At 41.6% G+C, this 25,041-nt stretch overlaps 1 protein-coding gene across 9 annotated transcripts in view; it reads right to left on the bottom strand.

Annotated features, from left to right (window-relative positions):
• The window catches only part of KANK1 (KN motif and ankyrin repeat domains 1), a 384,339-nt gene that overhangs the window by 164,963 nt on the left and 194,335 nt on the right, over positions 1–25,041 (bottom strand). The window lies entirely within an intron of this gene.

The raw sequence follows: 25,041 nt of genomic DNA, 5'->3' as shown, positions 1-25,041 counted from the left end.
ATAGTCTTCCACTACAGGTGATTGAGGCCAGCAGCGTGCCTGATTTTAAGGCCAAATGGGATCAGCACATGGGATCTCTTCACAGGGCAAAGGTAGGGGAGGGACATTAAGATGGGCAGACTAGATGGGCCGTGGGCCCTTATCTGCCATCTATTTCTATGTTTCTATGTTAAGTTCAAGGCAGCAGTTGGAGAGGTTGAATTTATCACAGGCACAGCAGCTAGTAAATAGTCCAAAGCTAGACGATTCTGATAAATAGCAGTGCGCATTTTAGCATTCGCTCTGCCAATGGTACTCAAAGCTTGGGAGGTCTCATTGGTTATCAGTTCGAGTACAGTTTATAGACAAATAATGCAGTTCAGCATATAGATTGGGGTCCGATAGCCCCAGGTGTCATCTTCAGTCCATGTGGCAGGTCCATAAGCAGCAATGATCCGTTCTGCAGGCCAGTCATCACCCCATTCACCTATTTTAAGGGAATTGGTGGAAGTAGACCGCTTTTGGTGACCCCTGGTGTTGAATACAGGGGCTCCCAGGCACTGTTCCCTCTAAGCTGAGCAGGTGTCCTCCAGCTGCATTGCTACCACTAGGGGGTGGAATATTTTCAGTCGCTAAGGACAGGTATGTTCCCTGGAGTCCTGCAGAACTTGCCTGTCCCTCACAATTGAAAAATGTGACAGTAAAACAGCACCCTCTATTGGTGAGACTGTGGGTGGAGGACTCCTGCTCAGCTTAGAGGGAACACTATGACATCATCGGGAAGAAGCTGGGACGAATCATGCAAAGTACACATGTACCAGTCTAGTTAGCAGGCAATCAAGAGTAGGCAAACAGATCACAGAGCCAGTATCAACTATCAGGAGCTGACCATCATTCATAGAAAGTTCCATTAAGCAGTGTCTAAAGGGCGCTGAAGATAGTGGGAAGCAACAATGGAGGTTCGCAAGGCCCATCGTGAAGGTCGTGGACCTGACGTAAAAGTGAGGGTCTGTGAAGTCAGGTTTAACATGTCCAGCTGCATTGCCTCCCATAGCCACTGTTCTCCCATACCAGTCCCTCCTCATACAAAATAATTGCTAACATTAAGAGTCTGACCTATAGTTTCAGCAAACTATATAAACAGATTTCTAGTGATTACAGGATATTAGTATCTACTTTCATAATTTCATAAAACTGGGGAAACACCACAGAGTGATAGACAGGAGCACATGAGTGGGATACAATTCGGACATATACATCAGTACCTGGGTCTCACGTTTTACCATCAATATACAATGCCATGCAGTCTCTGGCCTTCTGGACTTGGACATTGGCATTCCAGTTATATGGGTCAGTGATAGTGAAAACCATGGGATTACAGTAGCCTGTAGTACACAAGGGGCCGGAGCTAGGACTTATAGTAAGGGAGGCAGACGGGGTATTAGGGGGATATTTGTGTGGGTTATTGTAGGTGGCCCACAAGACACTTTCTCATAAAGGACAGGCTCCACCATTAGTGAAGGTTTCCTCATAGGGGCAGTTCTTAAAGGCATCAGGTTATAATAACACAGTTAATCTAGGGAGCCACACAAAACTGTATTAGGGGTAGTACCATGACCTTGAGAAACATCAAATAGCACACATGTATCAAAATACAAACACCGGGCGAGAGGGGTCTACAATAAGAGTCTAGTTGATAAGTGGACCCTCAACATTATCAATGCAGATTTCCGCCCACTTTTAAACTTCATCACCAGTAGGTTGGAAACAGAAAATACCCTCAAATGTTTGACACTTTCTGTACTTAACTGCTTCATGCAAACAAACATCAGGCAAAGGGGCTGCACTTGTTAAGTACAATAGGAAAGAAATACAGAAGAAAGAAGCAAAAGTAAGGGCAACACAAATATCAGATATATATATACTAACATAGGAAACTCATTTTTCTTTCAGGCACAACTTTGAAAACTTCAAACAGTTATACTCAAGACACTTGCTAAAGGCAGTGGTGAACCACAGGCAGTCAATTAAACTCAAACACTTATAAAGAATTATATTCAGAACACCTGCTAAATACAGTGGTAAATATTCAGAACTTTTGAGGTCTTAGAAAGCTTCAGCTGAAGATCCGTTTTGTAGTGGAACCAAGTTTCATGTCCGGACACCTTTGACAATTGTAAGAGAAGAAATTAGGACAGTAAAAGGACCTATACACCTAGGTTTCAGGGGGTCTGACTTCCAAGTTTTAGCCATACTGTATTTGCAGGGACATACCCATGAACTTGTGTAGCTATCGATAGTGGGGCCCTTTCCAGGACCCATTTATGGAGCTCTTGAAGGGCTTTAGCTAAAGATTGGACCTGACTCTGGAGGATATCTGATCCCAGAGTAGCAAAGGAACCAGGATCTGGGTTCACAATGGGTGGTTGCTGGCCGAACATGAGCTCAAATGGAGCTTAGATGGGATGCATCTAATCTGAAAAAGAACAGAAGGCAGCAGGACAGGCCAGGGCAGATTAGTTTCTTCAATTCGTTTCATGAGAAGAGTCTTAAGAGTTCTGTTTATTCTTTCGACCTGACCAGAACTCTCAGGATAATAAGCAGCATATAATTTCTATTCAATTTGGAGGGCCTGAGCAATTTGTTGGACAACATTGACAATGAAAGCAGGGCCATTGTCACTGCCTATAAAAACAGGGAGACCAAAGCACGGAATTATTCAGGAAGTGTTTGGTTACGTCTCTGGCACATTCAGTGCAAGTAAGGAAGGCTTTGATCCATCTAGTCAGGGTGTCTGTGAAGACTAGGAAGTGACTGAGGGAACGGGAAATGGGCATGTGGGTAAAATCTACAGACAGAACCTGCATCGGATATGTTCCAATAGGTTGGTATCCAAGAGGTGGCAGTCATCTGATTGGGAATTTTATTCTAGAACCGACAACACACTGTCGGACCATATTCCGGACTAGCTGATCAAGGTGATTGATAAAGAAATGTCTCTTGAGAGTCAATTTTCATAGCGGGTTCTCCAGAGTGTGCCAGATCATGGCATCTTTTGACAATCGTGAGGGCCAGGTGTTGAGGAATGAATATGAGGGTACCCGCTGTGCTTGCGTTTGAAGTATCAGTGTGTGGGTCTGGCTTGGCACTTGAATTGGCGCATTTTGTATCCACTCCCCTTTCAGGACAGACTGGCCCAAAATAGTGCATGCCCAAGTCTGTTCCTGAGAAGTGTATTGGGGTGTAAGGGAGTCCAAAAAAAGGAATAATGGTGTACAGAGGAGCCGAAGGAGGGGGCAGCTTGGGCTGTGCAGTCAGCAAGGGCATTGCCACGAGAGACAAGGTCCGTCACGCATCTGTAAGCATGGCAGTGCATAACAGAAACACGTGAGGGTAGTTGTACGACCTCAAGAAGGTCAAGAATAAGGGGAGCATGATGGATCAGGCGGCCGGAGGCTGTAATGAAACCTCGATATTTCCAGATGGCCCTATGGGAATGCAAGTTAAAGAAAGTATATTTGGAGTCAGTATATATATTGCAAGACTGAGAGGCAGAGTGGCGCAGGGCAGAAGTGAGGGCATACAGCTCAGCTTCTTGGGCAGAAGGGCCAAAAGGCAGGGGCCTGAGTCAGAAGTTTTTGGAGGCAGCGAAAAGACCGCTCCTGAAGTTGGGTCCAGACAAAAGGGGCTGAGTCAGCGCCTTTGGTGGAATCATACAGAGGACGAGCAATAGTAGAGAAATCAGGGATCCAGATGGGACAGTATCCTGCAATACTGAGAAAGGTGCTCAGAGCCTTGCAGTTATCAGGGACAGGGAGACTACAGACAGCCTGGACCTCGGTGTGGGAAGGGACCTGGTACCCTTGGAGATTTGAAAGCCAAGGTAGGTGACACAAGGAAGGCATACTTGAAATCAATGTAAATAAGGCCACAGGAAAATTTAAAAGGCAGACCCACTATCTGAAAGACTCAGATAAATAATAATAATAACAGTTTATATACCGCAATACCGTGAAGTGCTATGTGGTTTACAAAAGATTAGAGAAGGTACAAAATAATTGAACTTAAGATGTCTACTAACACATAATTGTTCTCAATCCCTATTCTATATCAGGTTCCTACCCCAAAGAGCTGACTTATAAAATTAAGCTAAATGCAGTTCTGGATCCACCCACTAAGCAGGGTAGTCTGACACAAGCGCTCTCTAAAGCAGCAGTCCCTTCACTATCAGCTGACTGGCAAAAATATTTACTTCAATACAAAAGCATTCCTAAAAATTACATTGTTATACCTAAACTTACATTTTTATAAACAGAAATACAAAATAAAGATTGGAATATACAGTAAAACTTTGGATTGCAAATAACTTGGTTTGCAAGTGTTCTATAAGACAAGCAATGATTAAATTTTAACTTGCTATACCAGCAACGTCTTGCAATACACGTACATAGAGTATAGAAGCATCACATTTTCACAACTGAGCCAATGGTTCCTCTCTATATGACGCTGCAGGAATGCAGTGACTGTTCCAAAAGAGCAAGAGCTTGCAATACAAGTATGTATGTTTGTACACAAGTGCCCTGGACTACAAGCATGCTTCTAGAACAAATTATGCTCCCAAACCAAAGTTTTACTGTACTCACAAGTTTAAAAATTGTTCAATTTTTTCTTTTTTTTGTTACAATCAACATGGGTCTCAGTAGAGACTTACTCCCCCTTCCTACAGAATTTCACAAAGGAGAGAGAGTTGCTTAAAGATCAAAGAGATCAAATTACAGATGTAGTCCTTTTCAGAATTTTTAAATTTAGACAAATAACGTCTAAATTTAGACAAAGAACTTCTTTTTAGCATGGAATATAAGTTCCAGAAATCATATTTTTCGTTTATATTTATTTCGTTTATATTTATATAACATAGCCAAAAACTTCAAATGCAAAACCACTTATCTGTTTCAGGAGAAACCGCATTTGAAGTGCTAAACACTTCATGGCCCTTATCACAAAAGGAGGAGGAGGGGTACTCCTCTCTCCTGCTTTAAACAACTGACAGTTTAAACTTCACTAATACATTTGGACAGACAGAACTCATTAAAAAAACCCGGGATACTGCAGGACTTGGGAATCAGATGAAGGGAAGAATTTGGCAAGATCTGAAGCAAGGGCGGTGCTGAATAGAGTGGGGCTATTTTTAAAGCCCTGGGATAGACGAGTCCAGGTTACTTAGGAGGTTTGTCCAGTGGAAGGGTTTTCCCATTGGAATGCAAAAATTGGCTGACTGGAAGAGGAACTGACAGCAAAAGAATGCATAAAAACCTGACGGGTTATGTCCTCTTCCAGGGAGCCAGAGGGGGCCAGCCCACACCAAATATCTGCCATTCTAAGTGGCACAGACAAATAAGGGTTGATTTGTTAAGTATAATCAAAGACAAATTCCTTTTTTTAAAATTAGCTAACATATCAAGGGATCCCCACAGGTAGACAGACATCCCCCCATTGTGCAATGGAGGACAAAAACACTTCCCTGAGTTCCTGGCCCCGCCCGTCTCCGGACTAGGGAAACGCAGTACTAACAGGTCCACACTCGCTTCGTCCTCAAGGACGTCTCAGACATTCTCAAACACAAAACACAACAGATTTCAGTTCAGTTACTCAACCAGAAAATAACAGTTCCTAGAATCCTTCTCCACAACTTTTCAGCGACAGATCACGTGGCTTACTAGGCAGGAGACGAGAGACAGGATAGGGATGATCAATCCCCACTTACCAGATAGTGGCCACTCCAGGTACAGATACAGATACAGATTCTTGTACTTTACGTTCAAACTGTTTATTAAAGTTACAATAATCAAACAAAGCAGCAGAAACATGTACAGGTCAGATAAAACAGGGAGAGCTGGAGCAAATGTCAAAAAATTGGCCATCATCGCCCAGCTAAATACAGATATGCTTCTAATATCAACAGAAACAGAGCAAAGAAACACAAGAAAGGCACCGGTGGTGCAGCGAGTAGACAGCAACTCTCCAAACTCTCCCCTTCCCGCCCAACTCCCTCCCCATCCCCCCCTCCACCCAACCCAACACCCCTCCAAAATAAAATAAAATAAAAAAAGAAGGAGAAAAGAAGAATGTTTACGGCTGATAACCGAAAAACTGCAAGAGCTGACCTATGGAAAGGCCTAGATAATATATACAAAGATACCATACAAACAGAGCCCTGTACTCTGATGAGCCCTGAGAAGAAATGCAAGACCTCTCCCCTCCCCTTCCCCTAACTAAAATGAAATAAAAAGAAATAAATTAATAGGAGGTCTTCAGCCAGGGAGGGCCACCCCAGAGCACCAACGCCCACCACTCTGGGCAGGTCAAAGCCTCAGAGTATTAAGAATCAAGCTCCGAATTCTAGGAGACAGAGAATAGATATAGGGCCTCCAGACCCGCAGAAAAATCTTGGATTGACGAAAGGAAGCACACACCTGACCCCTCTCTAGTACAGATTCTTGTACTTTAAACTGAGACTAGATAAGTCAGTTGAAGCGGTCCAACGTCCTGAGGTCTGCCAACCCCCCAAAAGGAAGGCAGCCGGCTAAGCAGACACATCAGCCGTAGGACCAGAAACAAGTGACCAATCGAGTAACCAGTGGTCAAGAGACCTTCAAGTCCCTGTTCGGGCGCCAAATGAAAGGTCACTTGGACACACAAAGTCAGAGGCGTGAAGAAAGTACAAGTTTTATTCACAGCATGCATGCTGGACCCCTGAGCTCCAAGCTGGCTCAGAAGTGCCGAAACCAGGAAGTTACAGAGATATTTATTCATTTTTCTGGCTATACAACTGAATTCTAGAAAAAGCTTTTCACGTGTTACTTTTCTTAACACTCATTGGTTCTAAGCTCACACTAGCAGGTCACTAGCAGGACACTTATCTAACTCTTACAGTTAAATGTACAGAAGGGCAGGGTACATCATGGCTCAAACTCTTATCTATTCAGCTTACAATGTGGTAAGGTAGGGACATACATTTTAGGCAGATGAAGTCAATAGATTATACACTGTTTTCAGCTATGTAGGCCAGAGCAATATTTTAAACAACAGTTAACCATTTCATGACCCTACAGTACTATGTTGAATGATTATGTATTTTGTATGTATATATTTTTAATTGTATACCACTGAATAGTTATGTCAGGAGCGGTAAATCAAGAATAATAAATTCAATCAAGCTTGTTTTTCAGAAGTACAATGAATATGCATGAGAAATTTGAATACATTGAAGACATGAATACAAATTTCCCTCATGCAGTCACTGTGGTAATCCTGAAATCCTAACTGGCTAGGTGTGCCTCCAGGAAAGAGTTGAGCAGCACGGCCAAATGACATGGGGAACTAAACCAACCAAAGATTTCTGGCCTGCATACCCCTATAGCAGGGGTAGGCAATTTCGGTCCTCGAGAGCCGGAGCCAGGTCAGGTTTTCAGGATATCCACAATGAATATGTATGAGATGGATTTGCATGCACTGCCTCCTTGAGATGCAAATCTATCTCATGCATAATTATTGTGGATATCCTGAAAACCTGACCTGGCTCCGGCTCTCGAGGACTGGAATTGCCTATCCCTGCCCTGTAGGAATAGCCAGCACTTGGTTGGGGTTTTTTTTAGTCTCTTCAGCTACAAAAACAAGATTAAAAAAGGCTTTAACAATCCAGTGCAAATATTTAAGAAGCCCTTACAAAGATTAAGCTGAATGACTTTTCAAGGTTTGAGGGGATGCAAGATAAAAGGAACTGTACATCTGATGCCTTAAAAAAAGATGTCTTTCTACCTTTTTAATGCTTTTTTAAATCTTCTTGCTAACCCCACTCAAATCACAGCATTTGCACACCTCTTCTTCTCCTTTCTCTCCCTGTACACAGGCCAGAGGGGACAGGGCATTTGCCAGAGGGGACAGGAGCCGGTGTCCAGACTTGGAACAGGTCTGCAGCCCTGCTGAATAACTGCCCCCACCAAAGAGAGCTTTGGAGCAGCTTTATTTGAAAAGGTGAAAATTGGGAAAATACCAAAAGTAGTAAGAATGCTTAAGATGACCAAAGGTCAATTTATTTTCAGAGAGAAAGCATGTGCTTTAACTTTAGCCCCCAGGTTTGCCTTTTCTGTGCAGTTTAAACAGTGTGTCCCATTTATCTGTTCAAAGCTTTCAAACAATATGAAATGACTTTACAGCTCACCAAGGATACTGCTTATTTTAAAAACAGAGGGAAGAAGTTTAACTCTGTTGTGTCCCTGCTCAGTGATAAAACAGTTTTGTGCAGCAGTCACTTCCGAAGACTGAGAAGATACATGTGTACAGACAAGTATCTGACAACAGCAAGCTCCAGTATGGCACATACATTGACAAAGAAAGATAAGGAAAAACTTGAATGGGGGATGACAAGATGGCAGCACTGGAGACAGCAGACCTTGCCACGAGTCCAGGTCTGGTACAACAGGTAACTGAAGCAGTAGACTGGTCTACTAGAACATAAATTTGAGAAGCTGTCTGAACAGCTCAATAAAATGAATGTGGCTCTAGCACAAATATGGGGCAGAGCGGCCAAAGTAGAGCAACAGATATCTTCAACACAGGACTCCTTGAATGGGCTGGTTGCCAACATTAAATATTTACAGGACACGTTAGGGAAAATGGAAGCTATAACAGACAATCTGGAAAACAGAACACAGCATAATCCAGATTTTATTTACTTCAACTTGGCTTTTTAATAGGGGGTAATATTCCGCCCATGGCAGTAAGCAGCTTATAAGCTGCTGGCTGACTTAACCCTGGATATTCAATGCTAGGTCATGCATAGCTCCCAGCATTGAATATCTGGGTATGTCCGCTGACCCGGAAGTTAACCAGACACCAGCCAATATTCAGACTAGTGCCAGGTTAGTTCAGCGCAAAGATAGGACAGCTGTTTTGGTGTTCTGTCTTTATGCTTTTGTTTAGCTGGTCAGCAGACTTAACATTGTCACACATTAATGCTACCTCTGGCCCACCCCTAATCTAGCTGGTTACAGGACGGCAAGTTAATGGTGATATTCAGCAGCCCTACCTGGTTAAATTCCCTTGAATATTGGCGACTGGCTAGTTCAGTGGGGTTTAGCTAGGCAGGAGCCTCTCCTGCCCAGTTCAACCGTTCTCAATATCAACTCCATAGTTTTCATTTGTGTAGTTAAATATTTATATACAAATTACTCTAAATAGAAACACAGAAACATTACGACAGATAAAGGCCAAATGGCCCATCCGCAGCATCCACTATCTCCTCTCCCTAAGAGATCCCACATGTCTATCCCACATTTTCTTTATCTCTTCCACCTCTACCAGGAAACTATTCCATACATCCACCACCCTTTCTGTAAGGAAGTATTTCCTTAGCTCAATGGTCCCCAACCTTGATGGATGACCACCAGGCCAGTCGGGTTTTTGGGATAGCCCTAATGAATATGGGGCAGATTTGCATGCCTGTCACTTCCATTATATGAAAATCTCTCTCATGCATATTCATAAGGGTTATCTCAAAAACCTGACTGGCCTGGTAGTCCTCCAGGACAGGATTAGGGATCACTACCTTAGATTACTCTTGAGCCTATCACCTCTTAACTTCAACTTATGCCCTTCTCCTTCCAGAGTATTTCTTCATTTGAAAACGATTCACCTTCTGTACATTAACACCATGGAAATATTTAAATGTCTATTGTATTCCCTCTCTCCCATCTTTAATCCAGATTATACATATTAAAATCTCTAAGTTTGACTCCCATACAATTTATGACAAAGACCTCTGGACTGACTCTGTCCTATTTATATCTTTTTGAAAGTGTGGTCTCCAGAACTGCACACAGTATTTTCCATATGGGGTCTCACCAGAGACTTATTCAACTGCACTATCACCTCCCTTTTCCTACTGGCTCTTCTTATGCACCCAAGCATCTTCCTGGCTTTGACCATCACTATCTCCACCTGTTTTGCCAACCTGAGATCATCAGGCATAATCACCCCCACCCCAAGTCTCACTCTTCTTTCATACACAATACTTTGCCTCCTATACTATACCATTCTCCTGGATTATTGCTGCCCAAGTGCATAACCCACTGTCGGACCATTCTTCAAGCTTTGCTAGATCCCAACTCATGTTATTCACACCCTCCAGGATGTCTACCCTTTTACAAAGCTTGTAATCATCCACACAAAGACAAACTTCGTCACATAGTCCTTCCACAAGATCACTCACAAATATGTTAAAAAGAACTGACCCAAGGACAGATCCTTCTGGGACTCCACTATCAACATCCTTTTCCTCAAGAGCAAAATCCATTTATCACTACCCTTTTTATCTCCTTCCACTTAACTAGCTTTTAATCCAGTCCATCACTTTAAGGTCCATACCGAAAGCACTCAGTTTATTTATCAACCGCCTATGTGGCACCGTATCAAAGTCTTTGCTGAAGTTCAAATACACCATATCTAACGCCCCTCCCATAACCCAACTGTTTGGTCACCCAGTCAAACAAATTAATCAGATTCGTCTGACAAAACCTGCCTCTCGTAAAACCATGCTGCCTTAGGTCCTGCAGTCCATTCGATTCTATGTTTTAACCATGACAGCTCTGAATTTGTTTATTGTACATTACTTTGAGCTATTGGTTACACAGAGTACTAATAATCTTTATTTTTTATAATGCATTTTTACCCTTCAACAAACATTCCTTTGCTTATACTTTCAAGTTTATTAGGTACTTGATATACCTCACATGTTGAAGAGTGTCCGAGTGGCTTATGAGTGAGGTGATTATATGGAAACTACTTTTTACTTCTTGTTTTTCCATTTCTTTCCATTGTTTTTCTTTTTTTGCCTCCTCCCACCTTCTCCACTGTATATACACATTTATTCTAAATACTGTACATAACAAAATGATATCTGAGCAGATGCAAATTTAATCCATACTCAAAATAATCACTTTGGTTTTGAGGGATTCTTGTCATCATTCTGGTCTATCATGGAAGAAATTGTGAGGGATGCAATGTTCTCAGGGATCTAGGCAGATGTATCTCAAGCAATGCCTTTTACAGCACCGAAGCCACAGCTTGCTCAGTTGCATGTTTGTGCATGTCCAAAGATAACACACACAGAATGTCTGGTAAAAGTCTCCACATGCCTGTGCATTGTTCACATTCTTCTGATTAAAAGAAAAACATAAAATGCATTGAAGTGGGAGTTTGTGTCACTCATGCACACAACACACTCTACACGTTCAACATGAAAGAACAATTTCAGAAATGTTCAAGCAGTAATTAAGAAGAAACCAAAAAGTCTGGACTGCATAAGTCTATCAAGCATTGAGTAAGCGACATCTAATCCTGAGTTGTCTGGAACATCAGGGCAGTGCAGCTTTTCTCATTCTTCTTGGTAGAACATTTCATGCTCTTCCAAGCTGTATAGACTGCAGTCTTCAAGTTTTGTCAGAGATTTTCTATTGGATTCTGGCCTGTGCTTTGACTGAAGTGTTCAAGAACATTTGTTTTCTTCTTGTTGAGCTACTCCATGGTTACATTTGCAATGCGCTTAGGATCACTGCACTGAAAGGTGAATTATCTCCCTGGTCTCAGGTCTACAGTAGTATGAAAAAAGGTTTTCCTCCAGGATCTGCCTCTACCTGACATCCTTCCCCCATCTTTACAAGCTTTCCTGTTCCTGCTGCTATAAAAAGCATCCTCACAGTGTTATGATAGCAGGGTGTTGGGCTGCATTTGTTTTATGCCAAATAATCCCTTTAGTTATGAAACAAAAAAAGTTCCACTTTGATCGAATTGGACTATTAAACCTATTCATATATGCATGCAGCATTCCCAAGTATTTCTTTAAATACATTTTCTCCTGGGTTCTAAATATGGTACCCAAAATTGGGTAAAATCACACAAAATGTAGGAAACACGCTACTGATAAGTATTGGAGGGACTGCCACAAACATTCAAACAAAAATTCAAATTATGAAAATAATAAGTAAATTGTGGAGAAAAACCTCAATACAGTGGTTCCCGGGCCACAAGGTACCCAAAAGGAGCCTGTATCATCACTGGAATGACTGAATTAAAAACACCGATAGTCATCAAAATCTTCTTTATCACTGTGAGTTTGTTGAAATCAAGGCTCCACGCCAAACAAATTTTGAAATGAAAGCTACAATTGTAGGCATAGTAAGTTATTTAAGAAGTGCTCTAATTAGCGTGAAAAATATGTTGACAATTCTGTCAAAATGTCTGTCCAGAGAAAAAAGCATACAAGAAAACACTTATCTCAAATAGATGGAACAGATCTTCTAGAACACTGTTCTTCAACCACCAGTCCGCGGACCGGTCCGCAGAAAATTTCTGCCGGTCCGCACAGGGCCGTCGAGATCAAGTAGGCATTTAATTTTCCTGCCGACTGCGGTTCCTCCTGACTGCGGCTCCTGCCAACTACTGTTCCTCCCAGCCTCGGGCGATCAAGACAGGCTGCGGAAACAGGAAGTTGAAACAAAATAGGCGGGACTCAAGAGAGTGAAGGTCTCAACGTCGGCAGCCTGTCTTGATCGATGCTCCTGCCGAGTTGCTGAAGAGGGCCATGGGGAAGGTGCAAGTGGAAGGGAGAGAGCTGCAGGTACAAGGGAGATGGTCAGCGTGTGTGAGCAAGATCCTGGGAAGCCTTGGACAGTGGCTGTCTCCCCTCCCAGCAGTTTTCCTACTTGCCAGGGCAGTGATTCACCGGCAACTTCCTCTTTCCTCAGAGGTGGCAATGGACCCAAGGTTGCCTAAGTAAATCACTGCTGCAGGCAAGTACTGAGAACTGTTGGAAGGGGAGGAAGCCACTGTAGGAGGCTGGTAAGCTGCTGGATAAAGGGAGAGCTGCTACTGGACCTGGAGGGAGGTAGAAGGAAAGATGCTGCTGGGAGGGAAAGGGATGGGAAGAGAGTTAATGTTGGATAGGGGGAGGAGGGAAAGGAGAAGGATAATAGGAAGGAGGGAAGGGAGAAGGAAAAAAGGAAGGAAACAGCTGGCAGGGAGATTACAGGAGGGGAAGGGGGTCAGGGTGGAATGGAGAGATCAGATGAGGGAAAGGGGAGAGAGAGGAATGAGAAAGTAGAGAGAGATTGATGCTGGAAAGGGGGTCAGTAGAGAAATGAGAAAGGGATAAAGATGCTAGATCTGGTGTAGGAGAGATAAAAATGAAGAAAGCAGTGAAGCCGGAATGAACGATGTAAAAAGGAGAGAGGAGGAACAGGCTGGATGGACAGGGGAGAGGGGCATAGAAAGAAGTCAGACACATATGGAAGGGGGAGAGGGCAGACAGTGGATGGAATGGGCAGATGCTGGATTGAAGAGACAGGGCAGACGCTGGAAGGAAAAGAGTGAAAAGAAGATGAAAGCAGAAACCAGAGACAACAAAAGGTAGAAAAAAATTTCTATTTTGTCATTAGAATATATCAGATTTGAAATATATATCCTGCTAGAGACATAACTGGGGACTGCAGTATTCTGTTAGCATGATATTTCTGTGTAGCATTCTATAATAACTTGGCTTGTTCAGTTTTCTTAATAGTAGAGGGGATATATGTGAAGGGGAGGGGAGACAGGGGTTTTGTTGGTCCGTGCTCTGTATATTTGTATTTATAAAATCACAATTGTTCAGAATATTGTTTCTTTTTATACTTTAATAAAATACGTTCAATATAAAATCATAGCTGTGGCTTGTGCAGATGGGATCAGATGGTTTGCGGGAACCGAGCTCGCGGAGACGGGGCGGAAATGGTTTTTTTAAAATTTCAGTCTTAATAGTTTGCTGGTCCTCAAAATAATTTTTTTATTTCTGCCGGTCCACAGGTGTAAAAAGGTTGAAGAACACTGTTCTAGAACACAGCCATTAAATCCAACTTCATTCATTATCTTGTCCCGACAGGGTCCGCCTGTTTTGCCTCATTAATATGCTACATCAGGGGATGAAAAATCAAGTTGGTATTGAAAACAGGCTTTCTACGCTAGCCTCCGAGGTCTCCCATTGTTCTGTGACCAGGACAATAATATCCGGATGAGCCAGAAAGAAGGAGGTCTGGTCGTTAATGCCACTCATGACTGTCTATTTGGAAGTGGAGGGCTGCATTTCTAGCTTCAACTCTGACACCGCATCAGAATTAAAGTGGTGGACAGAGACCAACCTGTAAAGGTGGCAAACATGAGGAACATTCCCCCTTGGTCAAGAGCTAGGGAGGCTTCATGGCTGTCGGGCCCAAACAGGGAACTGGAGTTATTCAGGACTGAATCTGAATCCTAGGATAAAAGCAACATGAATTCTGACACGCCATCATACCCATCAAAATCCAAAAGGTCATTGGAGCCAGGGGCCAGCTTGATTATTATATGAGAAGCAGACACCAGAGAAGACGCTCCCTGGGTGAAAGGCTGTGCGCCTGCAGGCTGTGCACCCTTGTCCTGGATGTGTCAGAAAGGGTCTCCACATAAGATTTACGAATTCCAGGGAGAAGCCTGGTGCAGGGGAGGTAAATGAAGCCTTCAAGTCCTCAGACTGGGAACTCACGGGGTCTCCAGACACCACACACCTCCACTTCGCATCAACATGTGAAAAAGGTCCCAGACAATATTTTCTACCCATCTCCCAGACCCACAGCAGTTCACCAGCCCTGGAGAATGAGAATGAAGCTAAGCCTGAGGCTCCCACCTCTCCCTTGCATGCATTATGGCATGCGGCACATAGATGCTCTTCCACCGGAAACTTGGCACAAATCTTCACCCCCTGAGGAGTTCATCCCAGCTGAATGGGAGCAAAATTGTTGTTGGTTTTTTTTTTAGGCAGATAGAGGCTTTTGGAAAAAAATATATATATCATTTGAAATCCAAGATAGATGCCATCAGTAAAACCGCATCAAAAAACAGCCCATGGAGACTTTTTTAAAAGTGCAAAAACACAGAAATAGATGTTTTGGAGATTGGAGACCTGAAATCTAACTCTAGGAACCCTTGCAATTGTGATTTTTCAACCCATCTCAATTCTCCCATAGGAATGAATGGAGTTTTACTTGCAGTTTTCTGAGGGTTTTTCAATGCAGATGTGAGGAGGAAAGGACTTTTCCACCTCAGATACTTCCTACAACTCCTCCAGACCATGGAATCTTCGGGCTGCAAGCTGATGGACTAACCTCCACCTGCAAACTGGATGGACCAACCTCCAATTTCCAGGGACCTCAGAACATGATGGGAATAGGTAAACACGCAGCCGGTGCCCTGATACCCTGTTATGGGTGCCCTGATACTTACTCAGGATGCCTACAGCTTGTGCTCAGGCCACTGAGAAACTCAGGTTAGCTGATTCCCAGGGGAACAGACCACGAGCCCAGAAGAAAACACAGCAGGCTGGCCCTCCAGGTCCACCTGAAGACTTGCTCTGCAGACCAGCTCAGTGGGTCTGTGTCCTTTCCTAGGCAGAGAATCCCAATAATGGGGTCTCAGGGCACCAAAGACTCAGAAATAAAATGAACTTGAAACACAAGAAAACAAAAATAGCTAAGCAGAGCATATCAGAACTCCTCTGCACAGTTCGCTTGCAGAGAAAAAACTGAGGTGTGAACTGGGGCTCCGCTTCTATAGGGACAGAGTTTGTGGGGATTGGAACAAACTTTGTCCCCATGTCATTCTCTAGGTGCCACTCTCACTAATAAAAATATCATAAAATATATTACATTTTGTAATCATCAATGAACTTGACATCAAAATATATTCTAAAAGTAAAACAAGCCCTGAAAAAAAGGATTAATCAAATTATCATCTGTAAAATAAATTTAAACATTATAATATTTGCAAGACATACAATTTAACTCTATTAGGAGTCTGAATCGGTACATTTTTGCCAACTCCAGTAACCCAAAAATCGTTTCTGACTCTACAGCCCTGAGAATAGCGCCTAGGGGTTTCAACGTAGATTTGAAAATAGGGCATAATGATGGGAGGGACATGGGTGGGTCAGGAGCACTCTCTTAAAAAGTGTACAGTGTTATAGAATTCAGGAATCTGTGCCCAACTTGGGCACTGGGAGTTATACCTCATTTTAGCTGGTGTAAATGGCTCAAGCAAGGATTCAGTTGCTACATGCTGTGCTATAAAGGGTACCTATCCTGGAGCACTCTTTATAGAATACTGTTCCATGCCGATTTTTTTCGGTGTGGATTTTTAAGCACCATTTATTGAATCTGGCCCCATATAGCTTTTCTTCAGAAGTGGGGGGTCCTCCTTGCTGCCTTCCCATACAGGCCATGTTTGTGGAGTATTGTTTATTGAAAGCTTCTATACTGCTACTAATGGCTGGGGAGTCAATTCAGAGCAGTTTACATGAGCTTCCATAAAGGTGTTACAATACAGAGTTAGTGTTTTTTCAATACAGACACATTTATACTATAACCAATCATCTTACATGTATGTACGCATCACAGTCAATCATCCTAAGTATATACACATATAATACTAGTATCGTGTACTAAGCTCTTACTAAATCCTACTTATTTGCACACATAATATCTGTATCGTGTTCTATGTTGTGTTCCTAATGGGGACTAGCCAGCTATCTCCTCTATGTTGCTTTATTAGTTAAAGTAGTCTGTGAAGAAGATGGTCTTTATCTCATTTTAATTCCTTTGGAAGGGAGTTCCACCACCTTAGAGCCATCTCTGAGTGTTCTTTAAACCATTGAACAGTCAACATTTTTCCATCTTAGGCCTCACATTGACTTGCCTTGGTTTCATTGACCCATGGCTATTGATTTTGGAAGGATTCATTGATCAAGTCAAGATCTTGGTGGTGCCAAACTTTCTATTGTATAATGATAGACCTAGCAATACCCAAGTGACAGTCAAACACTGAAATGTTCTTATAACTGTTTTTTCCAGTCTGCATCATTAAATGCACGTATGCCAGAGCTCTTTCAGTAGCTTCATGTTGGGCATGTTTAGACCTCTGCTTCAAATTCATTTCATACAACAAAAACAACTAGATTTTTCATCCAGATCAACTTTGTCATTGTGACTAAACACAAGTGAGCTTTATTTAACTTTTGAGCCTTGTTAATACAATTTTTTGAAAGAAAAAAACAACAAAGCTAATTTGGGTTTGCTTTGACTAAGAGTATGAAGACTTAATAATCAAAGACTTTTCAGTTTCTTAATCTTACTTTTTAAATACTGTATTTCTATTCTTTCATATTGAACGTACAGAGTGAGTGTAAGCCTAAATAGCCTGTATATACATAAGTTTATCTAACCTGAGTGGAGGACTGGGGAGGGGTTAGCATTTAAATGCAAGGTTAGATTAGCAGTATATTGGGCTCTTGGAAAACATATTTGTAAGCCTATAGCATGGACCCCCATTTACCTATTTTTCACCCCCAACTTCAAATTACATTCACTGTTTCCTGCATCTTCATTTCCTGCCTTCCCCCTATGCTTCATCTCTCCAGAAGTAGCATGGAAAAAAACTGTAGGGCTTAATTTTAGGTATGAATTTAGGCATGAATTTTAGGCAGTATTAGGTTATGAGTGAGCTATAAATCAGAGCTGCCAAGGGTGAACCAGCTGAAGAGTGAGATTTACAGGCAATGCATCCAAGCTATAAATCACAAGTAGGGAAATTATGGCTCTTGTAATTCTTTCCAACACCTCTGCCACAGAGGAGGGGGGAGGGGAAGGGAAAACAAGATGGGATTTGATATACCGCCTTTCTGTGGTTTACTGTGGAGCAATGGAGGATAAAGTGACTTGCTAGAGTCCCAAGGTGCTGCAGTGGGAATTGAACCCAGTTCCTCTGGCTCACAGGCCACCATATTAAACATTAGGCCACTCCTCCAGTTTAAATGGAGCAGTTACCAAACACTCCATTGATTTGGAAAGAATAATAAAATGACAACAAGTGTCAAAATAAATCCAACTATAAAGAAGGTAATTCTATAAGGAGGTGTCTAGTTTTAGGTGTGCGAATAGCAGAATTTTATTTATGTATGCTTGGGTTGATAATTTGATTCTTGATATACCAGGAGCCCAAAACGGGTTACATCGGCATATTCATAATATATTTAAGACGGAGGATTAAGGGAACTTTCACAATATACTGGAAAAAGCAATAAGGGATACAATGGAGCATTCACAACTAGGCGGGACTTTAAGAATAAAGAGATCATGATGGGTGTTGAGAGGTATAGGTCCTAAAGATACATTTGACTGCAGCATATAGAGATATATTTACAAGGAATTTGAGGCATTTGATTAGGGTATATTCACCATATATTTGAGGTCTAGGATTGGGCGACAGTGGTATTACTCAGCAAACTGGATACATGGTACTAGTGGTACATTGGGGTTTTGGAAAGTTGCTTGTGTTATGTTGCAATCCACAAAGAGTCTTGCATGTCCATTTGGAACAGTACATCAGTACATCATACAGTGATTGGTTTCAGTTTTAGACCTCTATAGCCTGACCTTTAGGGTTTTAGGGTAGGCATGCACTGATTTAAGAACAGTATGGTTCTTACCGCTTTCCGGAAGGGTAGCAGGCTATCTATAGCTCAAATTTCCTTGCTGAGCTAGTTCCATAGTGTTGTCATACTATGGGAGATGGATCATTTCAGAGCAGTTTCCATATAGGCATCTGTTCCTAATGGGCTCAGTTTAAGTATGCAAATAGGCATACACAGTGGTAAAATTCAGGTGAAGCACATAATTGTAAAATCTTATATAATTTACACGTGCTCTTTAGAAATTTAGGCATCAGAATTTACACCAAAGCTAGGGTTAATGTCGATATATATGCCTGCAATATAGGTGCCTAGTTTTCTTTCTTAAATAACACCAAAGTAGGCCCCTCCATATAAAATTGCCTTCTAGATGTCACTGTCAAATTTTTAAGCATGAATGGGAGAAATTTTGAGTTCATATCTGATAATTTTCTTTCCATTAGTTTCAACAGATCAATCCAGACATGGATTATGCCCATATACTAGCAGGTGGAGATAGAGAGGATGCAAGAGCTCTTCCATATAGTATCCTGTGCAGTAGCACCATTTCCAGTATTCTTGTAAAAGAGCAGTACAATTTGCCATAACGAGAATGAATCTCCTGCCTCCAAAAAAGAAACAATGAACTCACTGGGTAAATAACCTAGAAAAAACGAGAATCATCTAGGCTGCAACCGTGCAAAAAAAGACATCCAACACTAGTCATTTATTTCCTTTTTTTTTTTTTTGCAATGTGACCAGATTCTGCTAACAGCTCATAGAGAAATACACAAAATGCTGAATACCATACAAAACCACACCAGGGATGGCCTCCAGATTGGTCTGTTGGAATAGTAAGAACTAATTTCTCCTTTCAGGTCATCCCACAGATCAATCCAGACTTGTAGGATGTATCAAAGCAGTCCTCAAGTCGGGAGGTTCTTGTCACTCCAGCCGCTGACACTGAGGCACCAGAAGATGAGTTCCCTTGAGCCAAAAGGTCCAATGGTAATGCCTCAAAAAGGTGTGAACCGAGAACCAAGTCACACAGATCTATAAATCTCATCAATCAAAACAGCCTATGATTCTGCAAACAAAGCAGACTGTGCCCTGGTAGAATGCACTCTTACAGACAAAGGTGGAGTTTTTCCTACCACCAAATAAATGGTAAACTTAGCCTCCTTAAGCCACCTTTGATTGTATCCTTAGATGCCTGTTCTTCCTTCTTGCGTCCAGAAAACAACACAGATTATCTGAGTGCCAAAACACATTGGTAACCTCTATGTATCGGATCAGGATCCACTCCACATCCAGATAATCACAAGGCCCAGAAATCTTCCAGGTAACCTTCCTTGTGGAAAGATGGAAGGGAAATTGGCTGATTCAAATGAAAAACCAAAACAATCTTAGACAAAAAGGATGATGTTGTCCTAATTGTCACCTCCGCCTCTGTGAAAAGTTTCCCAACATGACAACACCTGCACCTCTGATACTCTCCTGGTTGAAGTAATAGCCACTAGAAAAACTCTCTTTAACGTAAGATCTTTCAGAATGATGTCAATCCTTTAGTCGATCATATATGTTGGGAACAAGTTGCATGGTCAGATCATATAAGGTTAGATTTCTTTCTAAGAGCTCCTAAATTTGTGAAGAACAGAAATTGACCAAAAGGGAAATTAATGGGCAGAGGTAAAATAGATGGCAAAATGTGGTGGAAAATTTGAAGGAAGATGATGATATGATTAATGGTAATGTTTTGACTGATGACTGGAATAGATCAACTGAAAACATGTTAAATAAGATTCCTCCACTTTAGGGAAATGAGAATTAAAAGAAAATACTATTCACCATGGTTTAATGAAGAATTAATAGAAATTAAAAGTAGTTGCAAAAGATTAGAAAGAAAAAGGTTTAAATCAAAGGATAAGTCATACTTAGAATCGAAATATAAATTTAAAATATATACAACTAAAAGGGATAAAGTGAAAAAAAGCTCACTATGATGATGGAATTAATCAGTCAAATAATGAAATTAAAACCATGTTTCAAACCTTTAGAGTTCACCAATCTTGATCCTGTTAAATCAATGACAAAAGAATCTATACACTAAAGGTAGTGGCCGCAGCTTGAGGCACCCAGAAGTGCGCGGTCATCACCATGATGACCTCATGTGCGTGATGTCATCACATTGACATCCGCGTATGCACGAAGGCCCTACAGATAGGCCCTGAGATGCCAGTGGGGGAGAGGGAGGGTGCCAGCAGGGAAGAGGGAAGGAGAAAAGGAGAGGCACTGGTGCCTGCTGATTGCCTACAGGATGTGCCTCTCACCGCGAGAGATAGGCAGTCAGCACCGGCGCCTAGCCTCTTCCCCAGTGTGCTGCAGCACACCTGAAATTTCAGGAGGCACACAGTTTGCGATACACTGCTTTAGTATATCAGGAGTAAAGATAATAAATGAATGAAATTCCTTAATATATCAAGATATACAGTATGTAAAACACTGAAACTTATCTCTATAGAACTGAATCATACTAATCTTGTGAGTATGCAGACCCTGCCTATGTTTGTTTTTGAGGCTTCTAGATTGTGTTGACTTGCATACACAGGTGGTATATCAAGTCTAATAAACCGTAAGTTTGGATCCTGACAGCCTGTTCCACAACTTCCTGAGATCTCCTCGCTATAAAATTGGACACATCTAACTGGATAGCTGTTTGGAGAATGTGACCTTTGAAAGGTCACATTCTTGTATACTCCAGTACTAGTACAGACAAAGTCTATATATGTTGAGAATCAAGTGTTGGTAGGGAAGCAAAATGCTTCTAAGACACACATGCTTTTCATCTTTGCATTTTTCTTTTCTAGTAACAAAGTCATAAAAAGAAGATTGGTGTTTTGTTTTCTTTTGCTTCCTTATATCAGCACAGGGTCTAATGCATCTTCCTATGAATAACAGTCTCTTAGAACAAGCTGGAAGTGCCAAGATACCGCTTTCCCTATTGAGCTTAGATAGCAAGCTTATTTCTGAAATCAGGTCTGAAGGGCTAAGTGTTAAGAGCTAAATAAATCTGTCATATGATTCCCAATTGGCTGCTCTGAAATATAATCCTTTCAGTACCACTACAGAGTATCAGAGCCAGGTAGCCAGAGTTATACTTCAGCTGGTTTTCAGAGCTGCTGCAAGCTCCTTAGAGACCTGTTTATTTTTGGAAAGGTGAACAGGAATGGTGGAGGGATGTATCTTGGGATACAGCCCATCACTTCGCTGCTGCAGAACAGAAAAATGAAAGTCCGCCAAGTACTCTCAAAGGGAAATCAAATCACAGCAGCAGTTTTCACTCCAAGCACTACAAAATACTCCAATATCAAATGAGTCATCTGTTCTACATGGTTTTTATTTGGTTTGAACGCATACTAAAACAAACATTAAGGCCCACACATACAAACATAGCAGGATAAGATAATAATGGGGGTGATTTGCAACCCGCTCCCAGATATTAAAACTCCAAATTACCTACTACCACCTAAAACAAAACCCGCACAATTTGTAGAAAATAAATGTAACAACCCAAGCACAAACTAAGTATCAAAGATTTATTGCACTCTGGCTCCACAAAGAATAAACAACATCCCCCCCTCACCAAGCAAATGAAGGATGCCCTATATTATGAATTAGATTTGGAGTGGCATAGGGGAAGTAATTTAAGCAAGTTTAAATCTATTTTCATTTAATTGTATACTTTATTTATTCATGCATGCATTCATTCAATTTTCTATACTGTTCTCCCAAGGAAGTTCAGACTGTTTCCCATTTGTTTTTAATTTTTTTTATTGTAGCCACTGTGATTTTCCACAGTATTCTATATATCAGAAAGGTGGAGATGCCGCCTCTTTGGCTGCTGAGCCTCTGCACCAGTTCAGCACACCGTCTCACTATTCAAGGGCTCTTGGGGAAATTTCACTCCCCCCTAACAGGCTCAAAAGACATGTGCCATACCCCAAAGACCGTGCGGGAGCTAAACTTAAAGTTCCTGCCTCTCCAGTTTGCTCAACGTGGCACATGGCGCTCATCCTTCACAAACAACGCATGATATATGGGTGTTAGAATCAAAATGAGGTGTTCTGGAGAAGTCTGAGGACTTAGAAAAAACAATAAGCAGAAAAATCAAAGATGGCCACCGCAGGTAAATTTTAATGTTAAAAAAAAAATCACCTCAGGGCTGACCAAAAACCTCAAAACACAGAATTTTAGGGGAGGGGTACCAAGTCCCTAGCTGTAGAAACTGTTAAAAATGGTTTTTGAATACCACCCTGTTCCACCAATTTTTCCCACAGACTGTCACAGCCTTTTTCACAAACCATGTGCTGGGGAAATGGTACTGCTGCTGCCTGCTTCAGGTGTAGCTGTTCTAGGAGAGGCAATCTGCTTCCAGTCACTCAGCCACTTCGCTGCCAGTCAGACCTCCATGGACTGACCCTCAAGCCTCTCACAAAAAAGGGGGGAAACACAATGAGTTCCCTGAAGCAACACTATTAGCATCAAAAGAAGCCTGCGCTCCAGTCCCTGACCAAGTCAAAGGAGCGAGCAAACACCAGGAGAACAGACCCTTGGCTGTACTAGTCTTCAGCAGGCTGGCTGAAACAGGTCCCCAAAGAATACACCTGCCAGCTACAAATTTAAAATCTGCTCATCTTCACACAGGCTAAGTAGACCCTTATCAAAATGGATCTCCGATTTCAAGAAAAAGATTGTGACGATTGAAAAACCATGAAATTAACAAAATAAAAAAAATAAATTGAGCAGATCAAAAGACCCCTTTCATGCTCACCTACAGAAGGAGAAACTGAAGGGGGCAGCAGACTCCTGGAAGAAGGAGGTTTCAAAAGCTGTGATTGACATCTTTCTGCAGTATGCTGAAAAGAATGGACAGATTACCCTAAGGTTCAGCAGTTTATTAAGATGGTGACTCCAGCTTTTTTTTTTTTGTATTGCTGCTCCATGTACATGACCAGAAACCCAGATATATTTTCATTTTATTGGCTCAAATCAAGGAAAATATGAAATTTGTTAAAAAAAAAAACAACAACTAATGTCTGTAGTGAGTTTCTTCCAGTTAGTCCTGAGCAGCTGCAGTAAAATCATCCAGACAGAGGTGGAGCTGTTTTGCTTCAGGCGATTATTAGAGAGAATACGACACACTTCTATTATGGGAAACACACCTCTCTGATTTTCAATGTCTAAAATTAAAATTAAAATATTCATATAAATAGAGAACAAACTGGTATCAAGTAATATTGAATTACTAGACCTCAAACACCCAATCAAGTAGTGCCTTGGGTATTTGAGGTCTGGTAATTCAATATTACTTGATAGCAGTTTGTTCTCTATTTATATGAATATTTTAATTTTAATTTTAGACATTGAAAATCAGAGAGGTGTGTTTCCCATAATAGAAGTGTGTCGTATTCTCTCTAATAATCGCCTGAAGCAAAACAGCTTCACCTCTGTCTGGATGATTTTACTGCAGCTGTTCAGGACTGACTGGAAGAAACTCACTACAGACATTCTTGTTATGGCCACTACAACATCTGTGGGGGTGTCCTATCAGCTAAGGTTCTGCCCTACTGGGGCTAGAGTGTTCACTTGACTTTGAATTCAGGAAGGAGGATAGTGTCCCCATTCTTCAACCCTGCTCAGAGCGCCTTTCTATCTCCTTTGGCAGATGGGACCCACTGCTCACAGTTTCAGAGATCCTAATTGTTGTGCCATTCACATCTTTTAGCTCCTCTTATTGGGCGTACATGGGATTCCTATCTGCCACAACTTGCAGCTTCTAGTTCACAGCCTCTCTTTCATCATCGTCCTAGGCATGTGCATACATAATCCTACACACATGGAAGAACAGACAGACAAACTAATCCTGTAAAGGACCATCACAGAATCACCCTCATCCAATTATTTATGCAGAATATATAGGAAGGCTAAAATGTGCTAAGAAAAGATGAAAAGCAAACTAAATACTGATTTAACTGTAGATACTCTGCTCTTACAATCATTCTCCCTAAAATAGGATATTTAAAAAACCGGGCAATAATTAGAAAGTAAATGCCTACCTAAAGATGATCTCGTAACTGTTTCTTTCAAACCCTCAGGGAGGTAACATTCCAAGAGGAGGAATTAATAAGCTGAACAACTACATTAGTATCCGTGGTCTTTAATTAACCAGGAAGGGCATGGGTCTAACTCAGACGTGGCTGGTCTAGCTTGCCTTATAATTTAAGTCACTGATTCTAGGGTTCAGTGATGAATATACATCAGCTGGAGAAAGAGGCTGAAGGAAAAAAGGGAATTATATTATTACCTTCTCTATTATTTAAAAAAAAAAAAAAAATGTGTTCTGCAATCTGACATCTTTTAGCTTTTCAACTAGCTGACTAGAAAATAGCCTATGGATCAACCTAAACAGTTCCTTGACCAATTGCTAGATGAAGCCAGGA

This window comes from Geotrypetes seraphini, chromosome 1 (genome assembly GCF_902459505.1).
Source record: "Geotrypetes seraphini chromosome 1, aGeoSer1.1, whole genome shotgun sequence".
Taxonomy (NCBI): Eukaryota; Metazoa; Chordata; class Amphibia; order Gymnophiona; family Dermophiidae; genus Geotrypetes; species Geotrypetes seraphini.
This window is presented reverse-complemented; position numbering and strand designations above follow the sequence as displayed.